Genomic DNA, 22599 nt, shown 5'->3' with positions numbered 1-22599 from the left:
GATCGTTAATTTGCAGACAGAAATTTCCCTGATGAGGAATCGTCCAAATTGGTGGAGATTCTCTTTGTTTGACCTTATCATTAAGGCTAGTGACGTAATGGGTGACATTCCAGTTTGTATATGCTTTTCTTTCATCAACGGAAATCTTACTATTTTCCATGATTTTAGCCATAGCTACCATTCCCTTAATTAATGAGCTATGACTAAAATCTGGACCACCAATATATGAACTAATGGGTCGTTTGAACTTGCTTTGGTAGGCATTGGAGAAGATGACAAAATAAGCCCAAACAGAACCCTCATAAGAAAATGGAAGAACTAAATATGGCATTCCTTTCTCTGTGGTATGTGGCATAAGTCCACACACCCAACAGTTAGTCGTATTGACCACTAACTGGTGCTGGTGTAACAATTGGACAAAGGAATTGTTATAATATTCAGTTCTTCTAATGAGTTCATGTTGAGGAAGGGTATGAAAGAGATGTGGAGAGACAGTAGAAGAAGACGAAGAGGAAGAAGGAGAGACAACTTTTTGCTGCAGAGTATAAATAATCCAACCTATAAACGCCAAAGGAATACACAATAATATAATACATAAGGTTATATTAAAATGACTGTACATTAATTTACAGGATTCTTTCTTTATTTCATCCTTTCTTTCTCTTTTCCCTAGTGTAGTTTCCATCTTTCTAATGGATGCTCACGGCAATCTTCCTCGATCACTCAATCACGATTGTCTGCCGTCCTATGACACTGCAAGTCCTGCAGGATTATTGCCACTACTCAGGTCGCAATCAAGACTCCTACCATGACCCTGCAACCGGGACAGAATACTACACAAGAGAGAAATTTCAAGAGTTCTTTGTTCTAGGTCTTAGATTGTAGTGTTCTTTTCCAGGTGTGGTCTGATCTTGGAACAATGTTCGAGGATTAGTCGTATTCAAGCGACGATGTGATGGTATTGCTTCCTGGAGAATGTCGTCGTCCTCTTTCTCAGACAGTGTCCCATTCAGGCGTGCATCACTAAAGGGCATGAATCGTGGAACCTTTTCACTTTCAAAGTCACCAATGCCCCTGCGCACCCATTGATCGTAAGGTAAAGGCAAAGGCACTTTCTTACAATGCACGCCGTGAATCCAATTTTTCTTTCCTTCGACTTTAACTGCTGTTCTCGTGGTGAGCAAAACCATTCGGGGCTCTCTCCACCTCGGTTCCAAATTTCTCGTCCTTTGTAAATTCTTGGTACAGACCCAGTCACCTGTTCGGATGGAATGACCTGGGTCGGTGGAAGCCTCTGGTAAAGCACTCTGAACCTGTTGATGGAGAACACGCAATTTAGTCGTAAGATCATGCAAGTAGTCAATCAACATTGGATATGGCAAGTCTGAGTATTTCTTAGGGCGAGGGACTCCCCATACGTTAGCCGGACATCCAAAAACCACTTCATAAGGGCTAAGTCCCAAACGAGAGTGTACTGCAGTTCTGGTGGACAGCAGAGCTAATGGCAAAGCATCCGGCCAATTGAGTCCTTTACTAGCCTGAACTTTCGCTAGTTTTAACTTTAACATTCCGTTGTAGCATTCTACTAAACCCGCTGACTGTGGATGATTTGCCGCATGGAACTTTTGCTTGATACCAAGACCTGCACAAACTTTTTGCATGACTTTGCCAACAAATTCGCTCCCATTGTCACTCCAGACAATGCGCGGCAAACCAAACCTGGGGAAGAACTCTTTTAATAGAACTTTAGCTGTGGATAAGGCTGTGTTGTCTTTTATAGGGTCTGCTTCTATCCATCTTGAAAAGGCACATACTACCACCAGAACATATTTAAGGTTGTTGCATCGCTCCATATGAATATAATCGATTTGCAACACCTCAAATGGATATGTTGGAGGAGCAAAGTGACCTGCTGGAGTTGGGGTTCCCTTTCCCGGATTGTACATTATACAAACAATACAATGTTTCACTATATTGTCTGCGCATTTTGGGATTTGTTCGTTTTGCCACACTGGAGACAGAAGTTTGCATATACACTTTGCACTTAAGTGGGCTGGACCATGAGCCATAGTAATCACTGGAAGTACATAGGCATCTGGTAACAGCCAAAGTTGGTGTTCAGATAATTCCACCCAACAACCCATCTCATCCAACATTCCTGTACTTTCTTTCCACTTGCTTAACTCTTTCTCTGAAGCCTCTTTCTGAATCGCTCTTACACTTTCCACTGTATCCTCATACATTCCTCTCTCTCTAACCCAATTCGCAGGACCCGCCACATACATTCGACTTGTTACATCTCTCGCTGTCTTTTTCGCTACTTCATCTGCAAATGCATTTCCTCGGCCAACATCATCTGTAATCCTTTTGTGTGCACTACACTTCACAATCGCTATTTGGGTGGGTAAGGCAAGTGATTCAAGGAGATCAGTCACTAACTGACCATGTTGTATTTTGGTGCCATGTGAAGTCAGAAAACCCCTTTCCTTCCAAAGACGCCCAAAGTTGAATGCTACACCAAAAGCATACTGACTGTCGGTGTACACTTTCACTCTCTTCCCTTTTGACAATACACCTGCTCTCGTTAAAGCTATCAATTCTGCTGCTTGAGCTGAATTGTGTCTGATGCGTGCTGTTTCCACAATTGTATGCAAAGTAGTTACAGCATAGGCTGAAACTGTATCTCCATTAGGCATTTTAAAATAAGAACCATCTACCCATAGAGTTCCTGTAGCGCTCACTGGCTTCTCGACATGGGGCAGGCGGTCCTACCTGCGTTCCCTTAGGTGGAGTGCCAGGAAGAGGCATTATGGACAACATAGAACGAGTTCTGATCCCTCAGGTCATAGAACACTACAACTCCCAGAAGCCCCACCGCGGAATCACCGGAAGGGGAAGCTCGCATTTCGAAGCTACAAAGCCCCGCCCCTGGTTTAGCGCGGGGCTTTGCAAACTGCCTGGAAGCCAGTTTTCAGCCGTTCCCGTTCTATGCCGAAATTCCCTGCCGCTGAGTAGCCTCCGCCGTTCCTGTTAGCAGCCTCGTAGCGGATGGGTCAACCCGCTTTTCCGCTGCTCTGAACTTCTTCGGTTCGTAGTTTCAGTACGGATGCCGCTGCCATTTTTGCCTCATTGATTCTTCACTACTTGCAGTGGGGACCGCAGCGGTGGTCCGGAGTCAGGCAGAGCGGATGGTATTCCCCGCAGGACTGCTGTAGCTCCGTGAGCCACGTACATTGGTCTCAGTGGGTATCTTCCCACGCCGTGCAAATCATCGGATTATTCAGGTATTTAGGTTGTGATTTACTTTTGGAGCTGAGCGCGGTTGCGCTGTTTTGTTTGTTGGGACTTGCACCGCTTATCAGGACTCTGTGTCCGGATTCAGTATAGTCTTCCTGAACATTTCCCGTGTGGACTACACTGTTCTCAGAGCTGCTTGCCATGGTTCTTGGTGAGTAACTGCCGATGTAGAATAGTAGGCGAGGGTACGCACTATTACTTGTATTAATCCCTTACTCTCTCTCCTGTGTGCATACAGTATCTTCCTGCTCCCACGACTTCTACACGTCCCCCCAGGGCCATAGAGGGAGAACAGGAGGAGGAGAACATCTGGCAGCCATTTTTCTTGTTTTATCCACTTCCCCTTTCCCCGGGGTGCAGGGTCGCCTGGGAGTTGTACATACCCTATGCACTGCTGTGCTTTGGGGACGAGGGAGGATACTCTGCACATCATTGTTCCCGCTGACGATCCTCAGAGGTTAGTGGCTCATCACTTGCATATGCCATTGACATCCGACAGATTGCAAAGCCCACGTTAACGTGTCAGCCTGAACAATGGATACCAATGTGGTTCTTGCCTCCCTGCTGGATAGCCTTACCGCCCTCCAACAGGAATTACACACTTCCCGGGCAGAAACCCATGAGTTGAAAAACGAGGTAGGGTCATTAAGAAGAGAGGTAGCGGGTATTTCTAGAGCAGGGAAAACATATGCCTTTGGTAAATGTCCCTATATCAAGGACAGTACTCTTCCCCCTCCTTCCTCTTCTATTGGGGTACCTTCACAGGGAGCTAGTTTTCTACCCGACCCAACGTCACTACCCCCTGCCCAGGGCACTTCACCCACCGTACACATAGTGCAGAACCCCGGTATTCCTTTAGCACCCCCTGAACGTTATTATGGCGATCCGAAAAAATTTGAGATATTTCTCAATCACTGTAGACTTCATTTCTTGTGTCAACCGGTTATCTTCCAGGACGATGCATCAAAAACGTCATTCATGATGTCCTACATGGGGGGTAACGCTGCAAGTTGGACCATCCCATTAATGGAACGGAATGACCCGGTGCTCCATAACTTTCCTGAGTTTTGTAACGAGATGCGGAAGCTCTTTGATAGAAAGACGCACATGATGGCCTTAGACAAAGAACTGATTACCCTTCGACAAGGGTCTCAAGACTTGCTCACTTATATTACCACCTTCAATCGTCTTGTTGTTGAAACCGATTGGCCACAAGAAAAAAGGACCACCCTATTCTATCAGGGGCTGCGGAGTGAGATGAAAGACGTCCTCTCCCAAGTGGTAAGACTACCCAATACGTGTGAAGAAATGATAGAGTTAGCCGTCCAATTGGATCATCGACTGCAAGAGAGGAAGGGTGATCGAGGCCGTGGGGACTCCCGTTTCCCTACCCCCAGGGCTCGTGCATTTCTGGAAGAACAGACAAAGACGGCAGACGGAGCAGAGCCAATGCAGATTGGGGGGATCAGGGGCCCCCTTACACCAGAAGAGAGGGAGAAGAGGCGCCAACGTCAGCTCTGTCTCTATTGTGGCAAAAGCGGCCATTTTATCAGGGACTGTAGAGCCCGAGCCAGAGGACCCGACCGTGGAACAGAGGCCAAGCCACAGAAATCTGCCCTTCAGAAGACGGAAAACTAATGAACCCAAGTATGGACGGGATCGCCTCCTTGGGTTATGGATCACACCAGATCCCATCTATGTTAGCCAACACCATTCAGCCCTCCGTGGCACACATCAATCTGAACGTAACTGTTTGGGTGTCCACCGATAAGGCTATATGTGTCGCTGCCTTGATTGACTCCGGAGCCACCGGGAACTTCATTGATCAACAATACGCCCAACATCTAGGAGTTTTGTGTGAACGTAAAACCATCCCAGAAGTAGTTAAAGCGGTAGATGGCAAGACATTGACTTCTGGTCCGGTACGTTTTCATACTACCCCTTTGGAAGTGCGAGTGGGCATGGACCATTATGAACTCATTCAATTCGATTTGATAGATGCCCCGGATTTTCGCCTCATTCTGGGAATGCCCTGGTTAACCCTGCATGACCCTGTCATCAGATGGACGGATCGCACTGTTTCTTTGACTTCTCCGTTCTGTCAAGAGCATTGTTATAGGAGTGCCCCGGTACAGGACAACGCCATGACATCCCAAGCTGGGTTGCTGTCCACCGGATGTGAAGAGAAGAAGTTCTGCTGCTCAACCTCCCTACCTGTGGAGTATACTGATTATCAGGAGGTATTTGACAAACAGAAAGCTACCCAGTTACCACCACACAGACCATACGATTGCCGTATAGATCTCATTCCAGGTGCCGACATACCGTGCAGTCGGGTATACGCTCTCACGGAATCCGAAACACGTTATCTCAAGTCATACCTCGAAGAAAACCTTGCCTCCGGCTTCATCCGCCACTCATCTTCTCCGGCTTCATCTCCCCTTTTTTTTATTTCTAAGAAGGACTGCGATGAGCTCAGAACATGCATTGACTATAGAGCCATAAATAAAGTAACCATTAAAAATCGGTACCCATTACCTTTGATTCCGGTGTTGCTGGATCAACTAAAAGGAGCTCGTATCTTTACCAAGTTGGACCTCCGAGGCGCTTACCACCTCGTAAGGGTCAAAGCTGGGGACGAGTGGAAAACAGCGTTCAGGACAAAATTTGGATTATATGAATACCAAGTAATGCCTTTTGGTTTATGTAACGCCCCTGCAGCGTTTCAATTTTTTATGGATGAAGTGCTCAGAGGCTTATTGGACACCATTTGCATTGTCTATATTGACGATATTCTCATTTACTCTGCTAACCGTCAGGAGCACATAATCCATGTGAAGAAGGTATTGAAGCGATTACAACAACACTCTTTGTTCGCCAAGTTGGAAAAATGCCTGTTCCACGTCAATGAAGTTGCCTTCCTGGGTTATATCATCAATGCCGAAGGTTTTCAAATGGACAACAACAAAGTGACAGCCATCACGGAATGGAAGGCTCCGGGGAACGTCAAAGCTGTTCAGAGATTTTTGGGATTCGCCAATTACTATAGGCGATTCATAAAAGACTTTTTGAAAGTCATACAACCTATTTCTGGTCTGCTGAAGAAAAACACCCTGTTTGTGTGGTCCAAGGAAGCCGACCATGCGTTCGAAACGCTAAAAGAACGGTTCACCCAGGCCCCCATTTTACGTCACCCTGATCCGGGGGTACCCTTTGTAGTAGAAACCGACGCTTCACAGTACGCATTAGGAGGAGTTCTATCCCAGCGACATCCTACAACCGGTCAACTACATCCGATTGCTTTCTTTTCAAAGAAACTCACACCTTGTGAGATAAACTACTCCATCACAGATAAAGAATTGCTGGCCATTAAACGGGCATGTGAGGAATGGCGTCATTATCTCTTGGGAGCACTTCACACAGTAGAAATTTACACTGATCACCGCAATCTCCTTTTTCTCAAGACCGCAAAAGCTTTAACTCCTCGCCAGTTACGATGGTCGTTATTCTTTTCTGACTACGATTTCGTCATTAAGTACAGACCTGGACCACAAAACGGGAAGGCAGATGCCCTATCCCGGAGGAACGATTCTGGAGATCCACCGGAGGAAGACCTGAAGGAACCAGCAGCCATTATTCCTGTCTCTGCCTTCCCTGCACAAGTGTTGGTAACCATTCTTTCACAGGAGTTCCTCGACGAGATAAAAGGTGTTCTAACAACCCTGGATGTCCCTTCATGGGTTCAAATCAATCCAGACCAGCGGAGCACGACCGGAGATTTAGCGTACCACGATCACGCTTTGTATGTACCCATCATATCTCTGCAACAACAAGTACTGGCCTGGGCTCATGATTCGTCGCTAGGAGGACATTTGGGAGAAAGAAAAACCATCGCCTTGATGGAAAGACATTTTTGGTGGCCCACGTTGAGGAAAGATACCAGGGACTATGTCAAGAATTGTGCCATCTGTGTTCAAGGAAAAGCCAAACACACCAAACCTGCTGGCTTGCTACAATCCATTCCGATTCCCCCTTCTCCATGGCATACAGTATCAATGGACTTCATAGTTGAAATGCCACCGTGCAAGGGGTATACCACAGTCTTAGTGATAGTCGATCATTTAACAAAGATGGGACATTTCATTCCACTCACACATCTTCCCACTTCCCACGAACTTGCTTTTCTGTTCTTGCAACATGTCATCAGGGCCCATGGAATACCCAGAGCACTTATCACAGACAGGGGAACACAATTCACTTCACGGTTTTGGAAAGAGCTGTGTAGCACATTAAACATAGAAGCCCGTTTATCTTCCAGTTATCACCCTCAAACTGATGGTAAGACGGAGCGGCTTAATCAAACCCTAGAACAATACCTTAGATGCTTCACACTCCAAAACACTTCTGATTGGTTTCCCCTTATCTGGATGGCTGAATTCGCCTACAACAATGCAGAACACTCCACCCTGGGTTGCTCCCCTTTCTTCTGTATGTATGGTTCACACCCAAACATGCTCCCCTTTGACTGGCCTGTCAGATCCAATCACCCCAGCATACAAGAACATCACGCTCACCTACGAGCGGTGCTCATCGACGCCAAACACCAATTGATCTTGGCCCAAACCGCTCAAAAACGACATGCAGACACAAAAAGGGCACCCGCACCTTCATATGCAGTAGGGGATAAGGTTTGGTTGGCCACAAAGAACCTCCATCTTAAAGGGGTGGGTAAATTAGCTCCCAAATACATTGGTCCCTACACCGTAGAGAAAGTAATCAATCCTGTAGCGATGCGCCTATCTCTTCCAGCGTCATGGCACATCCATCCTGTCTTTCACGTGTCCCTACTTCTGCCTTGTCCGATTACTACACGATTACCCCCTAAACCCGTTCCCATCAACATAGATGGTGAGAAAGAATACGAAGTACACAAACTTCTAGACTCTCGCATGGTCAGGGGAAAAGTGCAGTACCTGGTAGATTGGAAAGGGTTTGGAGTAGAGGATCGAACCTGGGAACCAGTGGATAATCTGCATTGCCCTCTCTTGTTGAACAGGTTTCATGCGGAAAATCCCAGGAAACCGGGTCAACCACCGAGACGGCGGTTATTGAGAGGGGGTTCTGTAGCGCTCACTGGCTTCTCGACATGGGGCAGGCGGTCCTACCTGCGTTCCCTTAGGTGGAGCGCCAGGAAGAGGCATTATGGACAACATAGAACGAGTTCTGATCCCTCAGGTCATAGAACACTACAACTCCCAGAAGCCCCACCGCGGAATCACCGGAAGGGGAAGCTCGCATTTCGAAGCTACAAAGCCCCGCCCCTGGTTTAGCGCGGGTCTTTGCAAACTGCCTGGAAGCCAGTTTTCAGCCGTTCCCGTTCTATGCCGAAATTCCCTGCCGCTGAGTAGCCTCCGCCGTTCCTGTTAGCAGCCTCGTAGCGGATGGGTCAACCCGCTTTTCCGCTGCTCTGAACTTCTTCGGTTCGTAGTTTCAGTACGGATGCCGCTGCCATTTTTGCCTCATTGATTCTTCACTACTTGCAGTGGGGACCGCAGCGGTGGTCCGGAGTCAGGCAGAGCGGATGGTATTCCCCGCAGGACTGCTGTAGCTCCGTGAGCCACGTACATTGGTCTCAGTGGGTATCTTCCCACGCCGTGCAAATCATCGGATTATTCAGGTATTTAGGTTGTGATTTACTTTTGGAGCTGAGCGCGGTTGCGCTGTTTTGTTTGTTGGGACTTGCACCGCGTATCAGGACTCTGTGTCCGGATTCAGTATAGTCTTCCTGAACATTTTCCGTGTGGACTACACTGTTCTCAGAGCTGCTTGCCATGGTTCTTGGTGAGTAACTGCCGATGTAGAATAGTAGACGAGGGTACGCACTATTACTTGTATTAATCCCTTACTCTCTCTCCTGTGTGCATACAGTATCTTCCTGCTCCCACGACTTCTACACGTCCCCCCAGGGCCATAGAGGGAGAACAGGAGAAGGAGAACATCTGGCAGCCATTTTTCTTGTTTTATCCACTTCCCCTTTCCCCGGGGTGCAGGGTCGCCTGGGAGTTGTACATACCCTATGCGCCGCTGTGCTTTGGGGACGAGGGAGGATACTCTGCACATCATTGTTCCCGCTGACGATCCTCAGAGGTTAGTGGCTCATCACTTGCATATGCCATTGACATCCGACAGTTCCATCCGGATTCTCTAGCGGCGTATCTTTTAAATCAATTCTTCCTTTTGTCTCTTCATCAGTACGGAAGAAACAGTCATGTTGCTCCTCAACATTTTTCTCATCTGGAAGGGGCAACAGAGTAGCTGGATTCATGGTATTACATCGTTTGATGTGTACGTGACTAGCCAAAAGCGTCGGCTCGTATCGAGTTAGACGAGCACTCGTAAGATGCTGCGTTTTTGTTCTGTTTAGTAAGGTATCCACTGCATGTGGTACCATGACAATGAGAGTGTTATCCAACACTATTCCAGCAGACTGTCGAATAGAAATTGCTGCTGCTGCTGTCGCTTTAAGGCAACTAGGCAATGCTTTAGCTACAGATTCTAATGTAGTCGAAAAATAGGCGCATGGCCGCTGTTTGTCTCCGAATTGCTGTGTTAAAACTGACAACGCACAACCTTCTCTCTCGTGAACATAGAGTGTAAAAGGCTTACTGTAATCAGGAGTACCCAATACAGGAGCAGAACACAGAGCAGTACGTAAGTCGGTAAAACTCTTTTGGCACTCATCAGTCCATGACAGGGGCTGAGGCGTATCTTTCAAAGTGAGTGCCAACAAAGGCTTGGCCAACAGAGAGAAGTTAGGGATCCACTGCCTACAATAAGAAGTAATACCCAGAAAGGCACGTACTTCCCTTTGTGTGGATGGCACAGACATTTGCGTAATCGCCTGAATTAGTTCTGGTGTTAATCGCCGTCCCTCCTTTGATAGGAGATGACCCAAGTAGGTAACCTCTCGACAGACATATTGTAATTTGGAAGGTGAAACCTTATGATTCAGATTAAACAAATGGCGTAACAATGCAACAGTGACATTTTTGCAAATATCTTCTGAATCAGCGGCGACTAACAAGTCATCCATGTATTGGATGAGAGCTGCACCAGACGGCAAATGAAAAGTATCAAGATGACATTTTAAAGCTTGGCTGTAAATAGAGGGACTTTCACAATAGCCCTGAGGTGCGCCCTTAAACCGGAAGCTTCGGCCTCCAAGAGAGAAGCCAAAAATGTCCCTACTGTCTTCTGCAATGGGAATACTAAAGAAGGCATTCTTTAGATCAATAACAGAGAACCAAGTCGCTGTGGAAGGTATCATCGTCAACAGAGCAGTGATATCTGGAACAACAGGAAATTGTGGTACAACAAATTTTGTTTACTTCCCGCAGATCAATTACGAAACGATATACAGGTGGCTGAGAAGGATCAGTACGTTTAAGAACAGGAAGAATAGGACTATTGCATGCGTTACCTTGTGTTTCCTCAACCACACCCTTTTGAATTAAATCATGAATGATTTCTAAAAGCGCTTTTTCACCTTCAGTGGAAATCCTATACTGCGGGATGCGCGGCAATTCAACATTGGGCTTGAGAGTGACAACATAAGGTGGAATCTCAAGATAACCCACATCATTCGGACCCGTGTCCCAAAGTGTTGCTGGAAGAGAAAGCAATTCAGGTGGGAACTGATCTTTGGACAAATACATTGGGGAAATCAATTTCTGTCCTAAAGTAAGATGTACACCAGAAGGAGAACAATATATCCTAGCATGCATTCTTTTCAATAGGTCTAGACCCAACAGATTCTCACCACAACCATTCGTCAACAGAAGTGAAGCTTTCAAATCGTAAGGGCCAATTGAAATAGGCAAAGGGCAAGAAACCGGATTACGAACAGGGACGCCAGAAAATCCTACAGAAAAATTCGTTAAGCCAGACAAAGGTGCCCCAGGGAGTTTAGAATGAATGATAGAACTTCTCATCGCCCCAGTATCTAAAAGAAATGGCTCTGAAACACCCATTGTAGTGACGTTAACATAAGGTCCATTCTGATCTACTGGAACCGACACAACTCTCTTACTTTGTCCATGGCTGTCCTAGTTAACATGAAGACTTTCATTTCCGTTTTCAATATAATGGTCTTCATTGTAGTACTGAGTAGACCTAACATTCTGCTGATCAAAGTAGTTCATGGTATTGGGAGAAGGAAGGACACGTTGTTCTTGAGTCAACACACCTCGACCTCTACCTCTGTTTGCTGACTGGAGGCCTGCACGACCTCGTGGAGCAGATAATGTTCCATTGCTCTGCAATTAAACCGGACAACTACTCTTAAAATGACCTTCCTCTCTACAATAGGCACATTGATCAGATCCTAACAAAGGTCGCGGAATGTATGGCTCAGGCTTTTGATACAACCTCTGAAACTGCGGAGGCTGTTGTAACTGAGGCTGAGCATAGCGAGGAGGATAAGCTTGTTACAAGAGAACCTTTGTTTTTAGTTCTTTCGTCTTTTTCTCTTGCTTCTCTTTTTCTTCTTTATCTCTGTTTTCATAATATTGTGCAGTAGCCAATATCTGGGCAGAAGAAGAAACAGCCCATGAACTTTCAGAATCTTTCAATTTGTATGACAGCTCGGGAAGCAAATTAAATACGAATTTGCCAACAAATAATCGCTGTCCACCTTCTGTAGCCATATCTTGACCACTATGATCAATAAATGTCTCCTCGAAACGAGTAAAGAAATCAGAGACACTTTCATCTTTCTTTTGTTTGCATGCTGCTAATTTATCCCAATTAACTCTCAATGCAGGCATCATAGTTTTCATTAATGTAATAATCCTACCAGGGAGTTCTGAAGTCAATGCTTCAGGCTTTGCACCACCCACTTGGTCTCTGTCTGTGGTAGTTATAATATCCCAAGTAGCACCTAGTTCCTGGGCGTGATCCTCTTTACGAATCTTAGCCCATATTGTCTGTGGAACTACATTTCCCATTAACATGTCGATATCAGCTAGGTTCATGATGCAAGCATCAACTGTCTGTGATAATTCTTTATAATAACCTGCAGGGTTTTTACGAGGATCGGGTAGAGTCTGCTTAAGGGCCAAAACTTCAGATCTCTTCCAGGGGACATGTACCCATATACGTTGAAAATGTGCAGGAATAGCTGGATTAGCACCTACTCCTGCAACCTCTTCCTTCCATACTGGAGGAACCTCTCTCATGGGATAATTTTTCAGTGTCAATTTGACCGACGGATCAGAATCAAGGAAAGCCTGAGAGAGCAACAAGGATCTATAAGAAATAAGTGTCCTTACAGCTTTCTCAACCTTAGAACCCACAATAAGACCTTTATCAAAATCAGTCTGAACATCTAACAGATCTTGTGGGATCGGACTCGAATTCATGTCTTCCCATTCTTTAATGAGAGTATCGCACATTGCATTAAAAACATATCTTTGCGTAGGCGCATTCCATTGTGAAAAAGTAGACATAATATTAAGCACACTATATTGAGGACCCTTTGTGATCCATTTACATGCGAGAGAGTCTAACCTTTCTCGTTCTTCAAAATCTGGGAACTGACTACGAGACTGTCTTCGAACAAAAGCCGGTGACACATTAAAAGCTCCAAAGAAAGGAGATAGAATACCAATGACAGTGTCTGTGAGACGCTTACGCACAGACGGAGAATTGGACATAAGAATTGGAGAAAAAGTATCAGGAGAACTGACAGGAGGAGAACTGATTATTGCAGGAGGAGCAGAAGGCAAAGGAGATCTAAGATCAGGAGATGAGGGCAAAGAAGTTGAAGTTAACGGTAAAACCGGCAAAGGCGGAAATACTGGAGGAGGCAAATGCGGAAGAGCCGGAACAGGCAGAGGTACCGCTGGCGGATGAACAGGCTGTAACAATTGGGGTGCATTGGCACTTTGTGCATAGGGCGGAGGCAACCTCAATAAATTGGACATTAGGGGATCTTCTTCTATTTCTTTCTTGTTTTCAGAAGGGGAAACAGGCAACACCGGATAGCATTTATCTATCGCCATGCAATGCTGTCTTTCTGAAATTTCAGTCGCATTATCAATTTCATCATGAATTGTTGGGCAGCCTGTATAATTGTCATACCCTGTGCTTTTCTATCTCGTTTTGCTTGCTTAATTTCTTTCTGTTTGGCTTCCTTACGCCAAAGGCGGAAAGAGTCAAACATTGCCGGCCGGGCTTTTCTTTTGAATAGAACTGTTTCTGAATTATTTAGCACATCGGGATCAAAACTACCATTTTCTGGCCATTTTAGAACACCATCTTTCTTCGTGTATCGGGTCCATGCCTCGTTAAAGGCAATGGGGCCAATACCATGTTTCGAATAGAGCTCATATGTGGGAGTTCCAACCGAAGGAATCGGACAAGAGCCCTCAAGTCGGAAATCCCTATTACAACCAAAGCAACAAATTCTTCCAAACTTAGTCAGACCAGGCATCTCGTGATTTCACCGGAATGTCCTAAAACTTCAAAGGGGTAAAACTCAGTTTACGCAGCACAAATGCACTTACCCTCGGCTATTGCAATAGTCGAATCTAAGGACCAGAAATACTAAGAAAACAAAGGACAAAAATTGTGGGCGCGACCCACGAAGATACTTAACTAAGGACGTCTTCTCACACCAACAGAGGCCCGTCTATCGTCTCGCCTTACCATACATCATCAAAGGAAGGGCCAAGGCAGGGCAGCAGTCAGGGCAGTGGTCGTTAGTAGCCGTAAGGAAGGAGTAACCACGCTGCAAAAGATCTTCGGACCACTTTCGACATACAGGGGCCGCTTAACGTGGCTCGCAAACCCTCCGGAATTTTCTTGCGGGGTTCCTCACGACCTTCGGGCAGAACCGGTACCACTGAAGCCACCCGACGTTGGGCGCCAGTTGAAGAACCAGAACCTTTTGGACCTGGCGGCGCAGGGTACGCCTTATATCTCCTGGATTCACCTGCTTAGCTACACAGAGACACGGGACACTCTGTCGGCGTTAGAAGATCAGGTTTTATTAGCTGCAGCTAGTACAGTTATCCCAGAAGTACACAAGGTAGGTTCTCAGGAGACTGCCACTTCACTCTGTGGCGCACAATCTTATATACCATATAGAAACATATACATTAACCAAATATACACCCAGAGCATACAAGAAAGAGCCAATAAGGAAAGTTGGAAAACAGGACAGAACCAATAGGAGAGTTTGGAAAACAAAGTGTCAGATGACTCGAAGAAACCTCTCCTCCAACTATGTTTGTCACCCCTCCCTCAAACTAATTTATTAACGGATTCGTAACTAACTTGCAGGTGGCGAGATACGTTTGTGTGTATTGGAGGACAGTTGTGAAACAAGAGAATGCTAGCAGAAGACAGTGAAGGCCAGACGATAAGATAAAATCAGAAAAGAATAGTGTGAACCAATAGATAGTTGAGACGGGGATTAGAAAACCAGACGGGGATTAGTGTACTCGGCCAGTCCTAACACCAGCTTTGCAAATAGAGGCAGAAAGGTTGTTTTTAACATGACGCTGCTGAAAAAGCAGAATAGACTTTGTTCGCCGTGCTGCCTGAGTGATGGCAACACAAAATGGCGGCGGAGCACAAAATGGCGGGTCGATTCGATCGCGATCGGAAATCGAAGTTCCTCACTCCTTTCAGCTGCGCAGCTGGTGTGGGAGTTGCCACCCCCTCCCCTTATTCTCTGTGAGTGGAGGTGGTGCTGGATGTGGCAACTGGCCCGCTCACGTCAGCCTCCCCAGCGGAATCCGCGGATGTTGGCCCCTGGAAGGAACGAGCCGGCTGTCTTGCGGTGGGAGACGCAGATTTTAGAGAGCATGTCAAAAAAGTCAAAGAAAGTCCCCTCGGTAAAGGACATGTTTGCCCGCTCAAACACGAAGAAGGCAGACGTGATGCGGGAGATAGAAGCCCAATGGGGGAATTCGGAGAGGGCCGGTGGTGGGGAAGGAGGTCGGGAGGAACTCCCGCTCCCTCAGGCATTCATTGAGCACCTGTTCAGTACCCTCCAAAATGACTTTGCGGAGCTCAAGCACGTCATTGCCTCGGACATCAAGGGGATTCGGCAAGATGTCGCTGTCCTCGACCAAAGGATGGACTCGATGGAGCGGAATCACAACGCACGAGAGGAGGAAATAAAGGACCACTGTAGGGAGCTCTTGGAACTCCAAGATCAGAACTCGGACCTACGCTATCAGATCGTAGACCTAGAGAATCGATCTAGACGCTCCAACATATGTATTAAGGGATTCGCGGCTCGGGCCATCCTGTCTGACTTGGAAGGATTTGTAATCCGCCTTTTCAAACATGTGACACCATCTCTGCAGGATCAGGAGATTGTCTTGGACCGTACTCATCGGGCTGGGAGGCCAGCGACCGAGCCAGGCCTGCCCCAAGACATCCTCACATGCCTGCAATACTACAGACAGAAGGAGGCAATAATGACGCCAACCAGGGACATGAGATGCATTGAATTCAAGGGATTCAAGGTTGGACTGTTTAAAGATCTGGTATAAGGTTAGATGTAGATGGGGGATTGGGTACTATTCAGACTTTGCACCCATATGGGACTCCCCGGGGACCCCACTCTGTCTGAAGGATAACCTTGCAACCCCAATAAAAAGGGCGGGTATCACCATCTGGTCGGAGCTTGTGTCTGAAGAAGGGCTCCACCCCTGGTAGGTATTAAGGGCTAAGGTTGGAAGTGTTTTCTCTAAGTTTAAATACCTGCAACTTGCCTGCTGGTGCATAGCGGAAAAGGGGGACATAAGAGGAGATTGGGAGATGGAGCAATCTTTGCAAATCAAACATCTTAAAAAGAAAGAAGTCTCTATCTGGTATAGGAAGCTCATGGAACTTCCTATACCAGAAAGTCCTGAACTCAAAACCTATTGGAAGGAAGTGAGGGATGTATTATGCAGAATTTTTAAAGTCAAAATTGAGGTGAATATTTCTTTGGTAATATTTGGGGATGATGGTGTGCCTGGGAAAAATTTACCGCAGTTACAAAGAGGTTTGCCGTTATACCTGGTACTATAAGCCCGGAGAGAGATATGCATGAAGTGGAAAGAACCACGGCCCGAGGTGCAAGGATTGGCTTAAAGCCACATTTGCCATGGCCCGTTTGGATCAGGGAGGAGTTAGGGAAGGAGATGTGAACATTTGGCAGGCCCTAGTGATCTGGGGCCTGGATTTAAGATTGGTATAATCCCTTCGGGTCCTCCCCGGTCCAATGATTACACCAAGCCAACATCAAAGGGGCTGGTCCTGTTTGACCTAAGCGAATGCAGTAGCCGTAGTTTGCACAGTACGGTAAGACGGCTTCCTTCAAGATTTGCAGACGCTTATTGGTGAGATGAGGACCAAAAAAAGATCTGGCCCTAATAACGTTGCAGCAACGTAGGGCCCTGAAACCCCTGACCGATCTGCTCTGAGTCCCCGCGACCTCAGGGCAAATGACGCCGTTCCCCCGTTCCCCCGTTCGAGAATCGAGGGGACTTAGCGGAGCGGACTCCAGCACCACAGTTATAGGGCCATTCCAGCAGAGCTCAACGAACCAACTGACCTAACCTCACCAGGCACACCCTGCCGAGACATGGACCCCAAATTGTTGAGTGAGATGACTCCTTGGAGGGAGGAGTTGATAGACTCTTTGTTTTTGCTATGTTACTTTTATGTGTTAACAGTTGTATTCTTTTCCTCTCATCCCCACCTAATATCTACCCATGCCCTCGTCAGTGAGAGGTTGGCGGGGTGGCGGGTTGCTTGCATGAACATACAGCAGGGTACGTAGTCAGTACGCATGGTGTCTGTACTTAGTCTTAACAATCGGGTCCTAAATTCCCCGATGAAGCGGTTAGCGATACTTTCATTCCTCAAAGATACCAAAAGCAATGTATGCATGCTACAGAAAACTCACCTACCCCAGGCAGACTGGCGGCGGATGCGCTCCTATTGGTTTGACCACCAGTATTTCTCATCCAGCTCCACCAAGAAAGCTGGGGTTGCAATTCTGCTCCCCACACACTTTGAGGGGAAAGTGAAGGGTGTCATGGAGGTTGGCCTGCGTCGGGTGTTGGCATTGCACATACGGATACAGGGCACCAGGTAGACGATGGCCACAATCTATGCCCCCAACGATAAACAGGAATCATGTATCCAGGATACTTTGGGGCGTCTAGTTTCTACCCCGTACAAGGAGATGGTGGTGGAGGGTGACTTTAATGTTACCATGGACGGCCAACGGGACACATCTCACTCCAGGACGGGGCAGGACAGAAGTCTCACCAGGGACACCAAAGACTGGCTGACTGAAGCAGGCCTCCTCGATATTTGGCAGCATTTGCATCCCACAGAGGTAGACTACACATTCTACTCTGTGGTTCACCACACATACACCCGAATCGACTACTTCCTCACTACACCGGGGAAAACAAGAGCTACTACTACCGTGGAAATAGGGGTAGCTGCCCTCTCCGATCATTCCCCCATTCGTTTGCATTTTCGCCCCCACTGAAGACCTCAGTCCCTCACCTTTGGTGCCTCAACACCACGCTCTTTACATATGCTAAAGTATGTACGGACACCTTGGGGGCTCCAACCTCTTTCCTAGATCACAATGATAATGCCGACACCCCAATCGCAACACTGTGGGAGACTCTAAAGGTGGTTTTGCGGTGTCCCTTTATTGGCATCGCAGCGGGTTACAAAAGGGAGCACCGAGGCAAACAGGACCGCTTAGTAAGTCAGATTAAAGAACTAGAGACAGAAAACGCCCGAACGGGAGCTGTGGCGGTGTGCTGTCAGTTGATGAACGTGCAGAAACAGCTACGGGCCATAGACATGGGAAGAGCGGAATATGCTTTGCTGCGACTGCGCTAAAAATACTATGTAGGGAGCAATAAGGCAATCCATTTAGGGGGTTATTTCTCAGTTTAGTCTTGCGTTGTTTATGATGTTGCACAATTGACGTTTCCTTATGATAAGTTCATTGGTTTTTCTGTTCCTCCACTGACACTGCCTCTTTTGCAGGAAATGATGATACCAAACAGAACGCATGAAATCCGACAGGATGTGCTTCGCGCGAAGAAAGAGGAAGAGGAAACAGCGTAGATGGACAATGGTGACCGGTCGGGGTGTGGACAGAGAGGAAGCACTCCTATTGAGACTTTTGTTTTCCCAAGTGTTCATAGGAAATGTAGTTGTTGATGTTTTATTGAGTTGCTGCTGTAAAAAATAAAGCGAAGGAAGAAGGCATAATCCTCGCCTCCGAGTCCTTAACAGAATTGAAACTTACCAGCATGAAGGCTAGGCTAATTTTCATTCTTCACTAGTTTATGATGTTTGACTCCGAGCAAAAAGGAAACTTTGGCACCTATTTTTTGCAATAACTTCTGAGTGCTTCATTTAGTCCTGTTTCTGTGGGTCTGTAAAATGGTTGTTCCATTGCTGAGTTTGGTTCTAGGTAGAAAACCCTTAGGAAAACTAACCTTGCAGCGAAAATGAACACATAAATAACTAACCATAAGTCACAATTTTATAAGGGCTTCCAAAGTGTTTACTAAAAGTTAAATATTTTATACCATGTTTTAATGAATTATTTGAGAAAATGTTACAGCAATTATAAACGACCCCACACACCTGTTTCTTAAAATGCCCTATTGCTCACTCTCTTACCCCTAATCTTTATGATTCTTTCCGTTGTCTTCTGTACTGCTGCAATGCATTTGTGCCTTCCCTCACCAGCATAGTAATACCCCTAGAAAATGCAGCAAGCATTGGCAAATCCAATAAGTCTCTCTAAAATGCCAAGCTATTGGTTTAGCCAATGGTTTTTGCCGGTGGCATGCACCTCTCATGATGCTTGCGCCACAACACATCTGCTCACGTGCATCATGACGCATGGTGGCTGTTTTTAATTAGCCATTCTAAGGTGTCAGTCGTGGTAGCCATGTTAGAGCGGTAAATTAAAATGTATAAAAACTCAGTATAAAGTGTGTGTGAAGCACAAAAAAGGATCCAAGTGGCCCTTCAGCTGCTAGGTCTAAAATAAATAAATACATTAAAAAAGTAAATATCTCGTTTTTACATTCTTTTAAGTATTGTTTGATTTAAGTATGTTATTAGTAGTGAGTATCTGTAGTTCCAAGCAGATACTTGCAATGGTAATTATTTAGTATGGAGACTAAAAAACCAGGGCAAAATGCACAGTGTGCTTAGAGGATCCCTAATTTTCCAAAGACAGCAACAGGACTGGTCTCTCTGAGAGAATGCATGTTCTGTTCTTGGAGGGAATAAAGTTTAGGTCAAACGGGGTGGGATAATGTGTAGTTGAATTTACATAAATGCTGAAAAATAACCATAATAATTACAGGTATATTTTAGTTGGCTTCTTACAGTTACTATATAACATGCTGCTTTCTGTGTCCTTGGCACATAAAGCAGTATGATCTTTTGATTTGATGCATTATTGTTTTTTTCTTTATTGACTTTGGAGTCGACTCACAGAACTAATCTGAGATAAAATCCTAACCTTACTACTTTTGGTATTCACAGAAGGCATTTAGTAGTAGCAAAGTTAGGGTTCCTAACTTTACAACTACTAAACTGAGACAAAATTCTAACTTTACGACTTTCGGTATTCACAAAAGGCATTTAGTAGTAGTAAAGTTAGCAGTCCTAACTTTACTACTACTAAATGCCTTCTGTGAATACCAAAAGTAGTAAGTTTAGGATTTCATCTCAGATTAGTTCTGTGAATCGGCCCCACTGTTACTAAAAATGTGCACTGTCTCGTTAAGTGAACTTGCTATGTGATTTTTCCTTCATGTTTTGCCGCTAAAATCTTGCACTTTACTCTTTTGTTGTATTTATATGAAAATCCTGTTTTAATTTATTTTCTAATGTCCCTTGTGATGATATTTATGAACTGTGTATTTGGTGTGATGGGATTACTCTCAAATGAATCTTATTGGTTAGTAGATTGATTGACTTTGGCACTCTGGCATACGTGTTGGATCACATTGGCAACCTTAAAGTAAATCTTAGAAAGGATTTTGTAACATGAACAGTCTAACATCAACACACACATTTGATACATGTAAAATGCAACTTATAATAATACTAGGCCTAATTATGGGTATAGGTGCTATTTATCGCAAGAGACAAATAACGATAGCACAGGGTACGGTATTTATTGGGTGCGATAAATAACACCTACAAAGAGTTTGTGGGGAAAACCGTGGATTTTGGTGTTTAATGCACCAAAATCTGCATAAACGGTAAATACAGTATGCTAGTCCCCTGCTAAAATTCGGCAGGTTTGACCAAAGTTGAGATATTTAACGCATCCGATAATTATAGAATGCATTAAATACTCACCAACTCGTAATTTCGACCCATGCGTAAACAGAGGTTTATGCGTAGGTCGGAATACACTGACCAACTCGTAATCAGGCCTGTAGTATATATACTGCTTTATATTTGTAAAGACTAGAGTTCTAGTTTCTGGTTGCCAAGTGAGTTCTGACATCAGAATTATTTTATAATAAGAAAAAGACATCAGTCACTTGTAATAATGTGCTAAAGTTGACTTAAATCATCGAAATAGCCTCCTCAGCTGGCGCTAGCACACAGCGCCACCCTGCTTTGTCTTGCTGCCTGTTTGCTGCTGCACACCGAAGCAGACTCCTCATGAAGACATTTTTAATGGCAAAGAAAATGTGCTTGATTTCTGATTACTGTGAGTATTTGGATCTGTTCAACCACTCTCTGAAGTGGCATGGCCCTCCGGGTGTTGCTGACCAATTGGAACAGCACCTGCTTCAGCCTTCTGTATGACCCAAACCTTCCCCAGCTCCTCCCTTTCTTTCTCCCCTGTGTCATCATGAGACAGTTGCTCATCCCTTTCCGCCATTTACATTTGTAACCAGCCAGAGGATCCATCCAGCCAGGATGACCACGCAAAAGGTTGTCGGGTTAAAGGCAAGGGCAACTTTCTGTGCTATCTTCCCTGTTTACCCAAAACCCCTGTCCTGTTTCCCAATCACACACCCTTTGTTGAACCTCACCCCTACATTTTCCTCTCATGTCTTTCACAGAATCACTGATTGCACCCTATCTTCCTTAATGGCACCATCTCCAATGAGTTGGCTAACACCACACCTAGGTGGACTTCACAGCCCACATAATTCTCATTCCTACTGATTGCTCCCTCGCCCACCTGGGTGGATTCATCAGAGCATACAGCAAAGGGGTCTCCAATAGGGAGAGGTACTCCTGATCAATTAAAGTCATTCTGAGCCATTCCTGATATATGGATTTTAAAAGCGTACATAAAGTCCAAGCAAATTTAATGCTGACTCAAGAGCACACAATCCTGCTGCACTGAGAACACACCAATAATGTCACAAGAGATGTATTAAGAACGGTTTATTTGTGGGGTTACCAAGGACCAATTTTGTATCTGTACTCTTGTTTATGAACAAACTCTGAGAGGAGAGTCTCTCGTTGTGTTCTCTTTATTATGCAAGAAATGGGATGATACTGCTGTCATTAAGAGAGCTATGACCCAAATAACTTCCATTCACAAGTCTAATTGCCCTAAACTCCATATGATAATGCCAGAAACTCTCTCTGCCTCAATGACTAATTTTTGTTGATGGCATGAATGGTACAAGGATTTAAGAGTCCAGCCATTGAGTTTTCAATATCATTGGAGGAAATGCCAGCATGTGTGCACACCCACACCCACACACACAGACACACATACTCAAACATATACGCCCACACACACACAGAGAGAAAAAGGAAGAAATTGGTGAAACAAAACAAAGAAGGGAGAAGATCAAAGAACGAAAGGAGCATGGAGGGAAAAAAGAAGTAATCAATGAAACAAGGAGAGAAGGAAAAGAAAAAAAAGGAACAAAGCCGAGGTGGAAACGAAAGAACGAATGAAGGAGAGAAGAAAATAATGGAAGGAAACGTGGAAAAAAAGAAAGAAGAAAAAGAAAGAATAAACAAAGAAGAGAAGTGGTGGAAAGGAAAAAGGAAAGAAAGAGAAAAGGAAATGAAAGACAGAACAAAGGAGAGAAGCTGATAAGGAAAGGAAATAAAGCATGAAGAACAGAAGTAAAATAAAGGAAAGAAAAACCGAGGCAGAGAAGGAAGAAAGGAAAGGACGGAAGGAACGAAGGTGAGCTGGAGACAACGAAAGTAAAGAAGACGAGAAGGAACAAAGGAGAGAAGGGAAGG

General features: G+C 45.4%; 1 long non-coding RNA gene across 5 annotated transcripts in view; it reads left to right on the top strand.

The window, feature by feature from the left end:
- LOC146821417 (uncharacterized) overlaps positions 1 to 19364 on the top strand; it is a 365414-nt gene extending 346050 nt beyond the window's left edge. For all 5 annotated transcript variants that reach the window (XR_014963166.1, XR_014963160.1, XR_014963159.1 and 2 more), the window contains one exon: positions 18379 to 19364. This is a non-coding gene — a long non-coding RNA (uncharacterized LOC146821417). The remainder of the gene's footprint in view (positions 1 to 18378) is intronic.
- Positions 19365 to 22599: the final 3235 nt, after the last annotated feature.

This window comes from Triturus cristatus, chromosome 6 (genome assembly GCF_964204655.1).
Source record: "Triturus cristatus chromosome 6, aTriCri1.1, whole genome shotgun sequence".
NCBI lineage: Eukaryota > Metazoa > Chordata > Amphibia > Caudata > Salamandridae > Triturus > Triturus cristatus.
Note: the sequence above shows the minus strand (reverse complement) of the source record. Positions and strands in the feature narration are given on the sequence as shown.